Here is a 17,344-nt window from a genome sequence, read left to right on the forward strand (position 1 = left end):
CATGTACATATAGTTGGGAGGTTTTTAGTTTAATTGTTGTGAATATTTGTTAACCTTATATTAATTAAGGTTATATTTATTTGTAGGGTGTGTTCGATCAAGAATCTTGAGATTCCATTTGTGTGTTTTGATAAGCAAGGATCAAGGTACGTTAGGTGGTTAGATACCTTGAAAAAGATTGGTTTGAATAAGCATGTTTGAATGATTTCTTGTGATGATTGAATTAAATTGAATTGAATTATGATTATGAAATAAAAGTATGTTTAAATAAATTGGTTTTAATAAATAAATTGGAGTATTGATTTTATATCATGTTTTAAATAAATTAATTATTATTTATGTTTAAAAGGGTTTTATTTTGAAAGCATGTTAAATTTAATAAAGAGGAGTTTTGGAATTTTTATTAAAAGTTGGAAGTATTGGATTTAAAGAGGATTTATTAAATTATTATTATTAAAGCTTTATAAGCATGTTAGTAATCCCACTATGCGGATTTGGTTTATTTGATAGGACTTTGGACTTTGTATGACCGAGTCTTTCCTCAAGAATAGTCTTGTAATATAAGGAGACTAGCTTAGGGGGTGTGCACACTTGGGAGAGGAATTGGAATTGGTTTTTGAGGAATTGGAATTGGAATTGGTTTTTGAGTAATTGGAATTGGTTTTTGAATACTTGGCAATGGTTTTAAAAATAAGTGAAATTAGATTTATTGGATATTAATATTGGTTATTGAATTTGGTTTTGGAATTTTGAATTGGAATTATTGATTTAATTATTGGAATGGATGGAATTGATTTCAATAAATTGAGTTTAATTATCTCAAACTTATCGTACTTAGCATATTTTGCTAATCCGTATTTCTTATTTTGTTTTGGTTCGCCCTGTTTACCTTAGTGTTGACTAATTTCAGGTGAAGTCATAAATGAGCATTTGGAGTCCCGGGAATGGTTCACCTAGATTAGGAAGTGTTGGTTCTTGTGTTTATTTTTGAGTACTCATTACAATGGTTACTATTTTTGGATCTATTATTGAATAAAGAAGAGTTTTGAAGTTTCCCCTACAAAGTATTGGTTTATTTAGTAAGTTTGAGTAGCCTTGCGTAATCACGCGGCGGTAATACGCCTAAGTCTATCTCTACGATATAATTATACATATTATTCTAGTATTTCTGTAGAGGGAGATTTGGGCGTATTACACATCTGAACCCGAAAAAATGGTGACCCAAAACCGACCTGACCAGACCTGAAACCAACCCTAGACCCGAGTTGACCCGAGTATGTGAGACCTGAACCCGAACATGAACTGACCTGGAGATGACCCGACCTTAATATAACATGAACTGACCTGAACTGAACCCGACTTGAACCGAAATTGACCTAACCCGTTTTAACCCGTCAAAACCAGAATTTAACCCGACTAGTTACTAACCTGACTTGAATTCAACCCGACCGGAATTTAACCCAACCGGTTACAAACCCGACCCGAAATCAACCCGACTTGTTATTGATCTGACCCAAATTCAACCCGACATGTTATTGACCCGACCCAAATTTTACCAGACCTATTACTAACCCGACCCAAAAATTCAACCCGATCTGTTACTAACCCGACTCGAAATCAATTCGACTTGTTATTGACCCGACCTAAATTCAACCCAAATTGTTCCTAACCCGATAGCAAATCACTTTAAATGCAATTTAGACCACCTTATTATTGTTGATCAAAGCATTTTGTCTAGGGAGACCAAGTCGGTCCAGGCCAGCAAAAGAAAGGAGCATCATCCTCAAATTTAAGAGTTAAATATAGTATATATTTATTGTATGGTCAAAGGAGATAATTATCTTCCTAAATTATAAACTATAGTTCCCTAGTATATTGCCATATATATTATAGTCAAAGGAAATAATTAGCTTGATAAAAATGATAATTATCTATTTATAGTTAGTTGAACCCGAATATGACTTGATTTGGAAATGACCCGACCTGATTGTAACCTGCAAATTATTGACTTGAACATAACCCGACTTGACTATGAGAATCACCCGACTTGGAAATGACCCAACCTGATTATAACCCGTAAATTTTTGACTTGAACCGAACCAGACTTGAACCCGAGAATGACCCGACTTGAAAATGACCCGACCTGATTATAATCCGCAAATTATTGACTTGAACCGAACCCAACTCAAACCCGAGAATGACCCGACTTGATTCTAACCCGCAAATTATTGACTTGAACCGAACCCGACTCGAACCCGAGAATTACCCTAACCCGTTTTAACCCGTGAAAACCCGACCTATTGTTCACCCGACCCGTTATTAACCCGACCCAAACCCGATAAGAAGTATGACCCGACGTGACCCGACTCTAGCATGACCCAACCCAAACCCGACCCGCATAGGTTATGGATTAATCCGAATTGACCCGACCTACTCTTATCGACCCAAACTGACCCGTTTACCCGAATTGTCAACTCTACCTGAAACCTCCAAAATTTCTCAAAAAGCGTGGATATTAGCCTTCAATTTTGGATTTTTTTTTTTATTTTTTTCGCCCGGAAATAAAAATTGCCTAAATGTTTACCATGGTCCCTAATACCCTCCGCGAGTCCAATTGGGTGGGTGGAACCATCCAATTTGCCTTTAAACGACTAATTTACCGATTTACAAGTTGCACCGATTTCATTAACTCAAGCCTACCACGAACATTTATAACAATAAATAATGATCATATATGGTTCCAAACGGCAATATAAGACCCCAAGATATATCCCCTAGAATTTCAAAACTTTTCGACACTAGGCCCCGAAACCTCCAAAATTTCTCAAAAAGCGTGGATATTAGCCTTCTATTTTGGAATTTTTTGAATTTTTTTCACCCGTAAATAAAAATTGCCGAAATGTTTACCATGGTCCCTAATACCCTCTGGGAGTCCAATTAGTAGGGTGGAACCATCCAATTTGCCTTTAAATGGCCAATTTACCGATTTACAACTTGCACCGATTTCATTCATTCAAGCCTACCACGAACATTTATGACGACAAATAATGATCATATATGGTTCCAAACGACATTATATGACCCCGAGATGTATTTCCCAGAATTTCAAGACATTTCGACACCGAGCCCCGAAGACTCCAAAAATTCTCAAAAAGCGTGGATATAGCCTTCAATTTTGGAATTTTTTGACTTTTTTTTCGCCTGGAAATAAAAATTGCCGAAATGTTTACCATGGTCTCTAATACGCTCCGGGAGTCCAACTGGGTGGGTGGAACAGTCCAATTTGCCTTTAAACGACCAACTTACAGGTTTACAACTTGCGCCAATTTCATTAACTCAAGCCTACTACAAACATTTATGACAACATATAATGATCATACATGGTTCCAAACGGCATTACTTGACCCCGAGATGTATCCCCTAAAATCTCAAGGCTTTTCGACACCGGGCCTCGAAACCTCCAAAAATTTTTCAAAAAGCGTGGATATTAGCCTTCAATTTTAGAATTTTTTTATTTTTTGCCCAGAAATAAAAATTGTCGAAATGTTAACCATGGTCCCTAATACCCTCTGAGAGTCCAATTGGGTGGGTGGAACCATCCAATTTGCCTTTAAACGGCCAATTTACCGCCTTACAACTTACAACGATTTCATTAACTCAAGCCTACCACGAACACTTATGACAACATATAATGATCATTTATGGTTCCAAACGGCATTATATGTCCCCGAGATATATCCCATAGAATTTCAAAACTTTTCGATACCGGGCCCAAAACCTCCAAAATTTCTAAAAAAGCGTGGATATTAGCCTTCTATTTTGGAATTTTTTGACTTTTTTTCGCCTGGAAATAAAAATTGCCGAAATATTTACCATGGTCCCTAATACCCTCCGAGAGTCCAATTGGTTGTGTGGAACCATTCAAATTTCTTTTAAACAACCAATTTACCGGTTTACAACTTGCACCGATTTCATTAACTCAAGCCTACCACGAACATTTATAACAACAAATAATGATCATATATGGTTCCAAACAACATTATATGACCCCGAGATATATCCCCTAGAATTTCAAAACTTTTCGACACCGGGCTCCGAACCTCCAAAATTTCTCAAAAAGTGTAGATATTAGCCTTCAATTTCTGAATTTTTTGACTTTTCCCGGAAATAAAAATTGCCGAAATGTTACCATGGTCCCTAATACCCTCTAGGAGTCCAATTTTTTGGGTGGAACCATCCAATTTTCCTTTAAACGGCGAATTTACCGATTTACAACTTACACCGATTTCATTAATTCAAGCCTACCACGAACATTTATGACAACATATAATGATCATATATGGTTCCAAACATCATTATATGACTCTGAGATGTATCCCCTAAAATCTCAAGCCTTTTGATACGTGCCGTTTTACCGTATTAAATTAATAATTTAATTACCTAACTTAGACCTTCAAAAATATTTACAAGTAGTAAAAAGGACAAGCAAGGGTCGATCCCACGGAGAGATTGTTAATCTTCTATACTCAAATAACTCATAAAATACAATAACTATTTACATATGATGGGGGGTTTAAAATGAATCTAGTAACCAAACTAAACAAGACTAAAAATACTAATCTACTATTTACAATAGACGACACACTTAACCAACTCCATTAATAACCTTTACTCAAATTAAACTATTGGTGACTATAATTAACCGGCCTTGCATAATTAATCAATTTAATTACTAGACTAACTGTAGAGACTTTAGTAACAAAGACTCCCTGTCTTCCCTTAGTTTAAACCAATTTTGAACTAAGCCGAAATTGACTCTAAACCAATCTAATTAACACAAATATGGTCGCAACTTGCATGAATTAGTCTTGGCAGCCTTAATAACTAGGAGACCTCATTAGTCCTAACTAATCCGATCACATAAATGTCAGATTATTTAGATTGAAATTGCTCTCTAACTTAAACCAAACCATAATCGCAGACTCGATTTAAAATTAGGGACTACTCTTCTATACAATTTAAACTAAGCTAAACCATATAGATAGCAATACTTTACAATCCAACAATAGAAAGATAACAATCAGAGCTGAACTGCAAAATTAATAATTAATACCTAGCAAATTCAAATAGCCGTAAATTGAAATAAACCATGCAAATAGATTATAAAATTAATAATCAAATCATCACACCAATAATCCAATAAAAGTAATTAATCAATCTTAGCAAAAACAATCCAAAATAACAGTAAATGGAACAATTGAGTAAGAAGACTTATGAACTATACTCCCAAGAACAATCGTACAAGACCCGAATTCGACCCCGCGAATTGTCGTCGTTCTCGTTCTACCTTGGACTCGAGACTAAGCCCTCCTCCAATGGCTATCTTCTATACTCCAATTGCCCAATTATGAGTCAATCGAACTATCTCACTCGGATAATATTTTCTGGTTAAGTTGTGTGTTTTTTAGAAGGAATAATTGGGGGGTTTTTATAAGTAAAAACAACCTAGGTTTTCCCGGATCAAAGAGATAGAATTGAGAACAAAGATAGAGATTCATCTTTGCTTGAATTTCGGAGGTAGTATTGATCTTCTTTGATTAAGGAAGATGATGGTAGTTTGGGGTCTTATTCTGGTTGATATTCACGCCCCTTTTCCTCTTCTTCTTATCTTTTATTTTTTTATTTTATTTTTTTTTCTTTTCTTCTTGCTTTCTTTTCATTTGGTTGCACGTGATCTTCAGTGGTGACACAAGTGGGCTTCTTGAAGCTACTTTGCATTCTCCATTTCAAGTCCACCTTATTATTTCCCTTTGACTTCCTACCAAAAATACACAACATAATATTAAGTATCACTTATTATAAAATAGTTATAAAATAAAATACTAACATAAAATAAGAACTATAAATATTAAATGGACTAAATTCATAAAATAAATAATAGAAAACGATTATAAGACTATTATTAGGGACTAAAAATATGGTATATTATGCACTTATCACCTTTTCAACACCGGGCCCTGAAACCTCCAAATTTTTTTCAAAAAGCGTGGATAAAGCCTTCAATTTTGGAATTTTTTGACTTTTTTCGCTCAGAAATAAAAATTTCTGAAATGTATACCATGGTCCATAATACCCTCCCGGAGTCCAATTGGGTAGGTGGAACCATCCAATTTGCCTTCAAACGACCAATTTACCGATTTACAACTTGCACCGATTTCATTATTTTAAGCCTACCACGAACATTTATGACAACATATAATGATTAAATATGGTTCCAAATGGCATTATATGACCCCGAGATGTATCCTCTAAAATTTTAAGGCTTTTCGAAAACGGGCCCCGAAACCTCCAAAATTTATCAAAAAACGTAAATATTAGCCTTCAATTTTGGAAATTTTTTACTTTTTTTCGTCCCGAAATAAAAATTGACGAAATATTTACCATGGTCTCTAATACCCTCTGGGAGTCCCATTGGGTGGGTGGAATTATCCAATTTGCCTTTAAACGACAAATTTACCGATTTACAACTTGCACCGATTCATTTACTCAAGCCTACCACGAACATTTATGACAACTTATAATGATCATATATGGTTCTAAACGACATTATATGACCCAGAGATGTATCCCCTAAAATCTCAAGGATTTTCGATACCGTGCCTCGAAACTTCCAAAATTTCTCAAAGAGCGTGGATATTAGCCTTAAATTTTGGAATTTTTTGACTTTTTTTCGCATGTAAATAAAATTGCCGAATTTTTTACCATGGTCCCTAATACGATCCGGGAGTCCAATTAGGTGGGTGAAACCATCAAATTTGCCTTTAAATGGCGAATTTACTGGTTTACAACTTGCACCGATTTCATTAACCCAAGCCTACCACTGTAATCCCCCATAATTATGTGAATACAAAAATTTATATTTATGTGAATATTTAACTATGATTATTTATTTATATGATTTATTCTACCATTTCAAAAAAAAAAATTATTATTTAAGAAAAAAATTATTAGATGATTATTTATTTTACTATTTTAAAAGTTGATAAAACTATTTCATAAAAATTATTTCATTACTTACATTTTAATTATTATACAAGTCCAACCCGTTATTCATAAGCCTATTTTTTTTTAAAAACCCACTCACTTTAAGCCCAAGTATCAATCCTAGTTTTGTTAGAACTAGGAAACTAAACCACTATAATAATAAAACCCCTCAAGCTTTCCCCTCCTCCAATTTCACGACAAAAAAAAAAGAGGAAGAAGCTGCTGCCAGCACCACCGCCGCCCAGCCAGCCCTGCCGCCGCCTGCACCACCGCCGGCCACCAGCCCCACCCTTGCTGCTGCTGTCGTTCGCCCCTCTTCTTCCTCTCTTCCTTTATTTTATTTTTTATTTTTTTTATTGCTTTATTATCTTAATTAAAATTGTTTAAAGTTTCAACCTTTAATTAAAATTTTGTTCTAAATTATATTATTATGGTTTGATAATATGCTTGGATTCTAAAAGATTATAAATTTATGAGTTTTGACATGTTTAATTTATTAAATAAAATTTCAGATTATGTATTTTGTATATTTTAGGGTTTAAAGCATTGATTTTTCATGTTTTAGGGCTTGATAACGTGTTAATCAAACTATCTAATCATACTATGTTTAAATTACATTAAAGTATAATTATTTTAATCATATATAAATTTTCAGATTTATTAAAGTTTCAATTTTTATGAACAAGTAGTGTTAATTTCATGTTTTTATGCTTCTAAACCTATAAAATAATTATTGTGAGTATTTTGTGATTGAAAAAGCTTTGAACTTTATATTCTAACTTTAAAAATAATTTTCAGATTTCGTACCTTTTATTTTGAAGCCTCTAATTGCATTGAATTGATATATTCTTGGGTTTTTAACACACTAACTTGCTATATAATGACTATTTCAAGTAATTATGCTTATGGGGTTATTTTATATACTTAAAACAAATTTCCAGATTTATTTACCCACTTTAAAGTTGCTGTAATTTGATATAAAACACTATATTTTCATAAATCTAACATATAAACTTGAAGTTGGGATGTTATATTACTAACTTTGATTTTTGGGGACAATTTAAAGGCTTTATTTTGATGATTTAAGAGGTTTTAAAGTAGTTTAGTATTGCTGAAATTTTAATTGCTTTGGTATTGATTTATTTCTAATTGTTTGGTTTAGGAGAGGACTTTGTTGAAGGCGACTTCTAGTTTTAAAGTGGCCAATCGAATTGTTTACTCAAGGTACGTACAAGTTACGAAACCTTGCTTGTAGGTGCATGTTTAAGGACGGATCGAGAACTTAGTATCATGTATAGGATTGACTGGGTTAAATTGTCTGGTTATACATTGTGAATTTCAAACGATGTGCACTAGTTTATAGTGCAAGTATTATTTGTGCTTTAATTATGCAAGGTGCGCTTAAAGGCAAATGTATGTGATTGGTGTAAAGATCAAATTATTACTCATTCATGATTATGTAAACAGGATGAGTAAAGGAGAAATTCAAGTCTTGTAAGACGAGGTTAAGGTTTTGGGGTGCCTTATGCACTCGAGGTGTTTATACACCGAGGTAGTAATGGAATAATTAATAAATGTTGTTTATCACTAATAAATCAAGAATCTAAATTGAGAATTTGCCATGTTTGAATGAATTGTCTTTGGGATGTTTGTATTGAAATGTATATGAGTCATCACCAAGTCTAAACCTGTAAATCACGTAAAGTGCAAGATGGATGAGCAATAAAACTCTAGAATGGTGCACATCTGGAGGAATGACAATCAGGGGTTGGGGTAAATGGGTATTAGCCGTGTACTTTTATCGAGGCCGTCTGATCTACGAGTCTCCTATTTCAAATATTATTTTTCTAAAACTAGGAGTTAGGTGAGATCTCATACTAACTACGGTCACGGAGTCGCGCCCGTGGTCGTTGGATGTTTATTGATGTTTCCGAAAGGAGGCATGGGGTTTTTCTTTATTGATGTTCCAAATGGGACATGGGTTGGACAACCTTGTCTATTGCTAAATCCAATGAACTAATTAAATGAGTCAGCCAATATCAATTAGTGAGGTCTTAATAAATTTAATAATCGAGTCATGAATTGAGTCTATATTTAATGATGCTTGTGCTTGATTATCAGTAGCATGTTAGGTATTTTCTTAATTTGATTTCGCAGCTTGTATGTACTCAGCTTTGCTGATTGCGTGCTTTGTGTGTCTTTCTTTGGTCATGGCCTTCGCCTTTCAATGACCCTGTGACGATCCAATTTTTACACTTGTAATATTGGGGAGCAGAATAACCACAGGTTCTTACACATGCAGCATTCATCAGGGTTGTGGGATCTTGAGTAGAGAGTTGGTTGTTTGCATTTTATTTCTTTTGCAAGTTTGAATTTATTTTAATTCGATTTTATTTGACACCAATTCTTTTGGGTTTGAAGTTATTTGAACACTGAATTTAATCACTTACTACTTTTATTGGGTTTAAATAAGGGCCTTAATGGTTCCAACTTGTAATACTTATTTTGATTTAATTCCTTTGTTTTGAGGTTTATTTAAAACTGTTTTGGTTTTCCGCTGCTAATTTCTGAGATAGCCTTAACATTTGAATACGTGGCGGTAGCACACCAGTAATTCTCTTGAAATTGTTCAGGTTATATACAGGTTTCTCACAGGTTTTTAAGAGAGAATTATTGGGGTGTTACAACCATGAACATTTATGACTACATATAATGATCATTTATGGTTTAAAACAGCATTATATAACCCCGAGATGTATCCCCTAAAATCTCAAATCTTTTCGACAACGGGCCCCGAAACCTAAAAAATTTCTCAAAACGCATGGATATTAGCCTTCAATTTTTGCATTTTTTAACTTTTTTTCGCCCGAAAATAAAAATTGCCGAAATGCTTACCATGGTCTCTAATACCCTCCGGGAGTCCAATTATGTTGGTGGAACCATCCAATTTGCCTTTAAACGGCCAATTTAATTACTGGTTTACAACTTGCACAGATTTCATTAACTCAAGCCTACTACGAACCTTTATGACAACATTAATGATCATATATGGTTCCAAACGGCATTATATGACCCTGAGATGTATCCCCTAAAATATTAATACTTTTCTACACCAGGCCCCGAAACCTCCAAAATTTCTCAAAAAGTGTGGATATTAGCCTTCAATTTTGAAATTTTTTGATTTTTTCTCGCCTGGAAACAAAAATTGGCGAAATTTTTACCATAGTCCCTAATACTCTCTGAGAGTCCAATTGGGTGGGTGGAACCATCCAATTTGCCTTTAAACGACCAATTTACCGGTTTACAACTTGCACCGATTTCATTAATTCAAGCCTACCACGAACATTTATGACAACAAATAATCTTCATATATGGTTCCAAACGACATTATATGACCCCGAGATGTATCCTATAGAATTTCAAAACTTTTCGACACTGGGCCCCGAAATCTCCAAAATTTCTCAAAAAGCGTGGATATTAGCCTTCTATTTTGGAATTTTTTGACTTTTTTCGCCCGGAAATAAAAATTGCCGAAATGTTTACCATGGTCCCTAATAATCTCCGGGAGTCCAATTGGGTGTGTGGAACCATTCAATTTTCTTTTAAACGACCAATTTATCGGTTTACAACTTGCACCGTTTTACCGGTTTACAACGGCCAATTTAAGTAACTTGCACCGAACCCGACTTGATCCGAAATTGACCCAAACCCATTTTTACCCGTCAAAACCCGAATTTAACCCGACTTGTTACTAACCTGACATGAATTCAACCCGACTCGTTCCTAACCCGACCCGAATTTAACCCAACCTGTTACAAACCCGACCCAAAATCAATCCGACTTGTTATTGGCCGACCCAAATTAAACCCGAATTGTTATTGACCCGACCCAAATTTTACCATACCTATTACTTACCCAACCCAAAAATTCAACCCGATCTGTTACTAACCTGACTCGAAATTAACACGACTTGTTATTGACCCGACCTAAATTCAACCCAAATTGTTCCTGACCCGATTTCAAATCACCTTAAATGCAATTTAGACCACCTTATTATTTTTGATCAAAGCATTTTGTCTAGGGAGACCAAGTCGGTCCAGGCCAGCAAAAGAAAGGAGCATCATCCTCAAATTTAAGAGTTAAATATAGTATATATTTGTTGTATGGTCAAAGGAGATAATTATCTTCCTAAATTATAGACTATAGTTCCCTAGTATATTGCCATATATATTATAGTCAAAGGAAATAATTAGCTTGATAAAAATGATAATTATCAATTTATAGTTAGTTGAACCCGAATATGACCTGAAATGGAAATAACCCGACCTGATTGTAACCTGCAAATTATTGACTTGAACATAACTCGACTTGAATCCGAGAATGACCCGACTTGGAAATGACCCAACCTGATTATAACCCGCAAATTATTGACTTGAACCAAACCCGACTTGAACCCGAGAATGACCCGACTTGAAAATGACCCGACCTGATTATAATCCGCAAATTATTGACTTGAACCGAACCCGACTCAAACCCGAGAATGACCCGACCTGATTCTAACCCGCAAATTATTGACTTGAACCGAACTCGAGAATTACCCTAACCCGTTTTAACTCATGAAAACCAGAATTAAACCCGACCTATTGTTCACCCGACCCGAATGTAACCCGACTTGTTATTAACTCGACCTAAACCCGACCCAAACCCGATAAGAAGTATGACCCGACGTGACCCGACTCAAGCATGATCCAACCCAAACCCGACCCGCATAGGTTATGGAATTAATCTGAATTGATCTGACCCGATCCACTCTTACCCAACCCAAACCCGACTCGTTTACCCGAATTGACAGCTTTACTGGCCACCCTTTCACCAAAAAATAAGCAATGCAGCCTCTATACTTATAGCACAAGCTGCTGGAACCTCATCCACAACAACTATGGTACAACAGAATTAAAACACTTTAAAAATTTATTTTTCTCCTATTCTCAACTACTTGTGTTTATATTGCAGAGTTGAATGGAACATGGTGTTGCCGATTCACAGGACAATACAGTACATTAAAACAGGACAAGGCTCGACAAAAGGATACGAGTAATAAAAATATAACGCAAAAGGTAGGGAGTAAATCATACTTGGAATTCTAATAACCGAGTCTCTAACTTAAGGTCAGATAACCAATACATATATATAGCTCAAAAGTAGTCACCAAGTATCTACCTTTTAGTTTCAAAGCTCAACTTGATAATCATGTCATCTCCTTCCTTGTCAGAAAAGTTCATCCAATGCCTATCAATAAACTTTGGAATGAATTTATCAAATTGAATACATTTGACCTTGCCTTTATCAGAATAAACCAAGTCGAATTTGAAGATTAAAGAGTACCAACACGGTACAACAAGATGCGATCTTACAAGAGGAAACTTGTAACAAGAACCCGTCTCATCCACTACCAATGGCACTGGCTTAGTCGCGTTAAATAGCACAATATCAAGACAATCGTCCTCCAAGTCTTGGGTTGTAAGAGAACGAGACCGAGAATCAAACGGCCTTCCATACTGAAAAACAATCGTTCCGGAAACCCAACTGTGATCTTCAGAGTTAGCAGAATCAATGCTGTGTTTCATAAGAATAGAATCCTTTATAGCATAAATATTTGCTGCTTGGTTAAAAGTGTAATATATGGTTGCACAACCCATACTACCAAAGATATGATCAACACCCAATTTATTAAAATTGCCATTTTTTCCCGGTTCTATTTCTGCAACAAATTTGCCCTCGATTGTATTACCATCTTCATCTTTGAGATCAAACGAGATAGTGAAATTTGACTCAGCACAGATTGCGCGCTTAAAAGTTAGAGGCAAGGAGCCATTTATAAGATCAGCATCAATTCCATCATCATCTTGTTGAGTGAAGATGCAAAAAGCACCCTCGTCGTCTTCAACAAATATGGTGCCATAAACTCGAAACTTCTCTAGTGCATTATGTTTAATCCTCACCGAAAACAATTCAGCAAATTGTTCTACATCATCTCCCGAGTAACGAGTTCCAGATTTTACGAAGGGACCATAATCCATCTCAACCTGTTATCACTACTATCATATCAATATAATGGAGATTAACTTAACTAATTTATAAATATAAATATGATACTATGTATTCAGTTCAATGGAGGATTTTAGTTTATACTCTTTATAGGTTCAAAGACAAGTAGTCAATATATGGCCGCAATTTAGCATTTTAGAATCAATCAAAGGCTTAATCCCATAAGTAGGGTCGGCTACATGAACCAAATTTGATTATTACGTGTAATCATCAACAAAGTGGAAAGTTATTTTTTGTTACTATTAATGAGATAATGTTGATCTAGAATTTTGCAGGCAGGGGGCTAAATCCACCAAAAAAAAAAAAAAAAAAAAAAAAAAAACATCAGAAGATAAACAATACTGAAAAGAACACAACTTTAGTTAATTTCATAGTTCAATTCAAATATAAAAGAACACAACTTTAGTTAATTTCATAGTTCAATTCAAATATAAAAGTGTTCAGCAACCAAATTTGATTCAATTGTCAAATAAGGCCTCAAATCACATGATTTTAGGGAGGGAGGAAAGGCATGATTGATTCAAATATTAAATTAGACTCATAATTTTCTTTTCTAAAAACATAATCGCTGGTTATATTAGAACCAATACTTCAAATTTTCGAATCCTAAACTAAACTTATGACAATTAAATTTAATTAGATCAACGAAAACCCTAGATTGTGAAATTGACATGATGATTACAAATTAGAAAAAAAAAATTACCTCGTAAGCTGCTTCAATAGGGTGCGCTTCCATGGAGAACGTAGAGCGCGCTTCAATGGAGAACGTTGAGAGGAGGTGGCGGTGGTGGTAGGGGGCTATGTTCTTCCGTTTGTATTTTCTTCTTATAATGACATTTAGAGTTGTTCTGGTCCGGCACATTAAGAGCAACTCCAATGGTTGTAGCTAAAGAGTTGCTTGCAATTTCAATAATTTCCTAGCTACTAGCTTGACCATTGGAGTTAGAAAACTCAATTAGCTTGGATAAACAAATTAGCTTTGCCAAGCTAATTTTTTTGGGAATTAAACTTGCCAAAATAAAATGCTTATCACACCAATGAAGCTCTTTCCATGTATTTTCTATCCAACAACTACTACTAAACTAATAGCCAGCCATTGGAGCAAAAAGTAGCTAAAATGATAATTAGCTTAAAAGATGATGTGGCATGACAAGCTAATTGTCAAATTAGCTTGCCATTGGAGTTGCTCTAAAAATCCTTAAAATAGAAATGTAGAATAAATTCAAGGAAAATTCTCAAATGATAGTCATATATTTTTGCCCATTCTTAATGGTAACAAAATTTTTGACAAATTCTCCCAAATAGCATTATTTTTTAAAAGTTTCTCTAACATAACAATATTTTTACAATTATCAACTAATTAACTTAATTAAACAAGAATTAAACTAATAAATAACAAAAAAAATGCTTAATTAAATTTAAAAAAATAAAATATATGGTTTTCCCTTTCCCTTTAAAAGTTTTAAGCTGAACCATGTAATTTCGAGAATCAGGGTGGTTTCGAGATGGACTTCGAGAGGGTTTTAGGGAGAATAAGGAGGTTATGGATGTGTTTCAGAGAGAATGGCGAGGTGGCTACAGGTGGGTTTTGCGGAGAACAAAGTTGTTTCGGGTGAGTTTTTGGGAGAACGAAGGTGTTTTCGGGATAGCTATACAGGGTATTTAGGTTTCCGGCGAACGGTGGGCTAGCCGACGCCGTGGAGGTGGCTGTTTGGCGGAGGGTTTTAGTCCCATTTTTTTAATTAATCTTTTTTTCAATTATTAGGCTAATTCTTGTTTTTTTTAAGCTAATTACTCCCTCCGTATTTTTTTTTAAGTGTTACACTTACCAAATCCGACCGTGTTTTAATAAGTGTTACACTTCCAATTTTGGCAAAAAGCTATATTAAAATATTATATCTCTATCCTCTCTTCATCCCCACCCAAACCCATTACTACTTTTTTATTACTACGTATATTTTTTCCTCTCACATTCATACTTTTCATAGACTATTAACCCCATTATCTTTCTTTTATTATTTTTTAATACTCCAACTACCTCACTTACCTCTTATTTTATTTAAGTCAATTAAATTGCCTAAAACTATGTGCCGGTCAAACTGTAACACTTAAAAAAACACGGAGGGAGTACTTGCAAATTATACAACTATTGTCATGTTAGGGAAACTTATAAAAAATAATGCTATTTGGGAGAATTTGCAAAATATTTTGTTACCATTGAGAATGAGCAAAACTACATAACTACCATTGAAAATTTCCCTAAATTCAATGTACAACTTTACAAGTATACATGATTTACTCTAAACTGAACTAAACTTATTACTTTATTAGAGTTGAACTGAACTAAACTTATTAGAGCTGAACTGAACTAAACTAAACTTAAACCCTGATCACTTCACTTTAAAAAAAAATAATATTGAGTAAAAATAATTTCAGTTCAATAAAAATAAGTTCAATTCAGTAAAATTAATTTCAGTTCAGTAAAAATAATTTTAGTTCAGTAAAATTAAGTTTTGTTAAAGAAGAATTATAATAGAAAATCAGTGAAAATAATTTCAGTTCAGCAAAAATAATTTAAGTTCAGTAAAATTAATTTAAGTTCAGCAAAAATAAGGTGAAGTGAATGGGGCCTTAGAACTGAACTGAACTGAACTTATTGGAGCTGAACAGAATTGATTGGAGCTGAAATGAATTGAACTGAACTTAAGCTGAAGAGAACAGGCCCTCCGTCAAAAAAACTTAAATAAATGTTATACTCCGCAAAATGCAGAAGGTGACTATATTATTTGAAACTAGGTTAGTAATTTTCAATAATTATTTTTAAAATTAACATTGTATTATATTTTTTATTACTTTTATATGATATATTCATATCAATTGAATGTTGAAAATTTCTTTTTTTTTTTTAAAAAAAAAAAAATGAATGCTGAAAATCAACAAAAATGGCAAGAAAAATAACACTAAGAATAATCAACATGTGTCAAGTATCCATAGAGTACTAATTAATTGAAATTTATAGTCATCAATATGTTTTATTTTGGAAATATTCCAGGAGGTGACACATGTCGTGTCTTTTAGTATATAGGTTATTGATGTAAATCACTTAAAAAGTAAATGTATTATTTAGAAGTAATTATATCATTTGAACGGTAATAATTATATCTATCTTGCAAAAGATAATCATATCATCTAAAAAGTGATTATATCATATGAAAGGTAATTATGTCTATCTTAAGACTTGGCATGACATAATTAATTTTACTTTTTAGTCTTAAGACAAGACTTTAATTTTTTTTGTTATGCATTTAAGAAGTATGGTCCTAACAAAATCTGCAGCAGCAGTAACAAGCTAATACAACCACATATGATCTGGCTTTAACAACAAATAGTATTTATACGGGATAGGGTCGACGCCGTTAAGATATACCGCTAGGGCCGACACTGTCAAGATATACCGCTTGGGACCAAGAACTCCTCGGCAACCTCATCCGGAATCCTCACCTGAGGGATTTCAATATAAACGCCGGTCAGCACTGGGATAAAAGCATTTTTGCTAGTGGCACCAGACCGACCTGAGTTTGGAACCTGCCTATCCTTCTGGATGGTGGTGTCAGCAGTCACCACCTTTTCAGCAACGACGACCTTATCGGCATCGGCAGCAGCTGGGTCACGCAGTAGGATGTTTAATTTCTTAGTAATAGAGGGATGGTCGGTATCGTCGTCCAAGTTCACAATGTGAGAGCTATCCATCGGAAGCTTCTTCAGTTGTCTGGCCTGCTCGGCCTCATCCTTCTTCTGCTTCTTTGAATGGTCCCGGCCAGAGAGTTCACTCCCTCTTTTTGAAGCATTGTTACCGCCCCTTTTGGCGGGAAGAACTATGGGTTTGACCCTACGCTGTTCATTGGAAGTCATGTCTTTTTTTTCCTTTTCTTTCCTTTCAAAGCCCTAGTGCAGTACACTGGTAAAGTATCGTAGCTGCTCTTGGGGTTCGGTGGACACTAATGTTTAATCCGGCCGTCAGAAAAAAGACCTAGCTTCTCGAAATCTAATTTATTGATACCTGCAGTAAAATAAAAAATTGTAATTTACCAAGTGAAAGAAATAATTGCCGATAGCAACGATGGAAAAATACAAGCGAAAACATCATGAGAAAAAATGCAGCAGGCAGCTATTTTAAAATAGCTGAATATAT

The sequence above is a fragment of the Chenopodium album genome, chromosome 14 (assembly GCF_948465745.1).
Source record: "Chenopodium album chromosome 14, dcCheAlbu1.1, whole genome shotgun sequence".
NCBI lineage: Eukaryota > Viridiplantae > Streptophyta > Magnoliopsida > Caryophyllales > Amaranthaceae > Chenopodium > Chenopodium album.